Raw genomic sequence first — 3356 nt, 5'->3', positions numbered from 1 at the left:
TACACAGGCGAAGATGCATTTTGCGCCCCTCACCCTCCTTTAAAAGGAAAAAACAATGCATCTTCACCTGTGTGTATTTCCTCCCAAGCCACAGGCATAATTTTTCAGTCGCACAGTCAAAGTCATATAGGTACACTGTCATACAAACACAGTGAAAAAAATCATACAAAGACATACAGACACAGACACATACAGCCAGAGACATACATGCATACAGAGACATGAAGGCATATAAAGACATGAATACATACAGAGGCATACCATCATACAGACACATACAGGCATACAGAGACATACATACAGAAACATACATACAAAGACATACAGGCACATACATACATACATACATACATAATACAGAGACATACAGGCATACAGAAACATACATACAGGCATACAAAGACATACACGCATGCATACAGAGACATACCGCCATACAAACACATACATATATACAAGCATACAGAAACATACATACAAAGACATACAGGCATACAGAAACATACATAAAAGATTTATTTTTTCTTGGCACTGCAGTAAATAGTATGGAAAAATTCCTTATGGATTAAATTATTAGTTATTAAGATAACTACATTTGTCAGGAAATTTGCATTTAACATGGTAGGACGTCTGCTCAAAAGTTTTAAAAACTATAGGAAGCGTATATTGTTACCAGTTGAATATATTTCAGAGAAACTGTTTGCCGAGTATTCATGTTTAGGAAACAGTATACAGATGTTGGTACAGGCTTTACAGATTCAGAATATACTTTATATTCAGGCAAAATGCACTGCATGATTCTGAAAAATAAACATATATATGCATTCAGTTATATAAGAAATCAATGTGAAAAAAAAATGAATTTAAAAATAATACATCTAAAATACAGAGTAACCTTTTTTTAGAACAAACAAACAATTGGAAAAAAAAGACATAACAAGTACCAATTTATGTTTTTTTTCCATTGCAAAGCTAAGTGCGACACAATGCTATAGTACAATGAAATGGCAAAATTATCCTGTTTTTCTTGGTAATTACAGTATGATTGCACCTCTACACAGTTAGAAAGTAGTTAGCAAATCTATATTTTTCCACTGGCTTGCTGAGAAATGATTACTGTAATCATGTATTGGTGGGATTATTTTTTTTAAGCCCAGTTGGGAAGATCCTTTTGTCCTTTACTATATTGTAGAATAAAAGATTTGAAAGAATATCTAGCACAAAAAAAATAAAATACTCTCTTAAGACACATCATGACAAAAGCAAAATCAATTAATTGTACCGTAACATGGTTCTTATACTTTTTATTCTGTCATGTATTCAACATTCTGTATACAAATGTGTTTGCATGAGCTAATCTACTGAAATGCAATGTATTCTACAATCTATAAGATTTTATTAAAAAAGAAAAGTAAGTCATCATATACCCCACACTGAGTACATAGTTATATATGCTGAAAAAGGACTTGTATCTATCAAGTTCATCTGTTCTTGCATCAGTTATTTGCTGATGAGAAGGCAAAGAGAAGGCAAAAAAACAGTTTGTAGTGCTATCCAATTTTGCAAAAATTACTTTAACTTATATTAACAAAGGTTATTTTTTTATGTTACTCTTTTAGGATGTGTGTGTATTCTATGTACAATGGTTTTGACTGCTTTTTGTGTTTACTGAGAAAAATAATACTTATAGTGCACAAAAATTGTCTTTTGGGCTCTTTGACTCCAGCGACTGCAGGAGAATCTCCATACGGCTTTGTATTCAGTTCCCCGTTTTTACTTTAAAGGGGCAATTAACAATGTCCAGAGCTCTAGAAGTCCTGCAGATGAAGGAGGAAGATGTACTCAAGTACCTGGCAGCAGGAACCTACTTGGGTGGCACCAACCTAGACTTTCAAATGGAACAATACATCTACAAGAGAAAAAGTGATGGAATTTACATAATCAATCTGAAACGCACATGGGAAAAGCTTCTCCTTGCAACTCGGGCTATTGTAGCCATTGAGAACTTTGCTGATGTGTGTGTAATTTCCTCCAGAAATATTTTTCAGCGTGCTGTACTGAAGTTTGCATCTTCCTGTGGTGCTACACCAATTGCTGGGCGATTCACTCCTGGTACCTTCACCAATCAGATCCAGGCTGCCTTCCGTGAGCCACATCTGCTGGTCATGACTGACCCCAGAGCTGATCATCAGCCTCTGACAGAAGCCTCCTATGTGAACATCCCTACCATTGCTTTATGCAATATGGATTCACCCCTGTAGACATTGCCATCCTCTGCAAAAATAAGGGTGCCCACTCAGTGGGTCTCTTGTGGTGGATGTTGGCTCATGAAGTTCTGCGCATGAGAGGTACAATTTCCCGTGAACACTCCTAGGAGGTCATGCCTGATCTGTACTTCTACAGAGATCAAGAGGAGATTGAGAAGGAAGAACATGCCACAGCTGAGAAGGCCACCACCAAAGAAGAGTACCAAGGAGAATGGACTGCACCAGTTCCAGACTTCCCTCACTGCTGACTGGTCCAAAGGTGTGCAGGTTCCCTCTGTGCCTATTCAGCAGTATGCTCCAGAATGAACTAATATTCCAGCTGCTCCAAAACCTCAAGCTTAAGATTGGAGTGCCCAGCCAACTAGCACTGATGACTGGTCTGCTGCCCCAATGGCTCAGGCATCTGAGTGGGTTGGAACCACAACTGAGTGGTCTTAAAAATGGAGATCGATCCACATTACCAATGTTTTGAAACAAATAAACATTTTCAGAAATTTCAAAAAAAATAATTGTCTTTTGGAAGAGCTGTCCAATTAAAGTTTTCCATATCTGTAAATACAAACTGTAATACATAGAACACACTGAATAAAAGCATAAATATAGTGATGTCGCGAACACGAAATTTTCGGTTCGCGAACGGCGGACGGGAACTTCCGCAAATGTTCGCAAACGGGCGAACCGTGCGAACCGCCATAGACTTCGATGGACAGGCGAATTTTAAAACACACAGGGACTCTTTCTGGCCACAATAGTGATGGAAAAGTTGTTTCAAGGGGACCAACACCTGGACTGTGGCATGCCGGAGGGGGATCCATGGCAAAACTCCCATGGAAAATTACATAGTTGATGCAGAGTCTGGTTTTAATCCATAAAGGGCATAAATCACCTAACATTCCTAAATTGTTTGGAATAACGTGCTTTAAAACATCAGGTATGATGTTGTATCGATCAGGTAGTGTAAGGGTTACGCCCGCTTCACAGTGACAGACCAAACTCCCCGTTTAACGCACCGCAAACAGTCCTCTATATACAGAGTAAACATGGCTCCCTCTATATACAGAGTAACATGGCTCCCTCTGTATACTGTGT

General features: G+C 38.3%; 1 pseudogene; it reads left to right on the top strand.

The window, feature by feature from the left end:
* Positions 1 to 1720: 1720 nt before the first annotated feature.
* On the top strand, positions 1721 to 2761 carry LOC134585758 (small ribosomal subunit protein uS2-like; annotated as a pseudogene).
* The last annotated feature ends 595 nt before the right edge of the window (positions 2762 to 3356 follow it).

This window comes from Pelobates fuscus, chromosome 2 (genome assembly GCF_036172605.1).
Source record: "Pelobates fuscus isolate aPelFus1 chromosome 2, aPelFus1.pri, whole genome shotgun sequence".
Classification (NCBI taxonomy): domain Eukaryota; kingdom Metazoa; phylum Chordata; class Amphibia; order Anura; family Pelobatidae; genus Pelobates; species Pelobates fuscus.
Note: the sequence above shows the minus strand (reverse complement) of the source record. Positions and strands in the feature narration are given on the sequence as shown.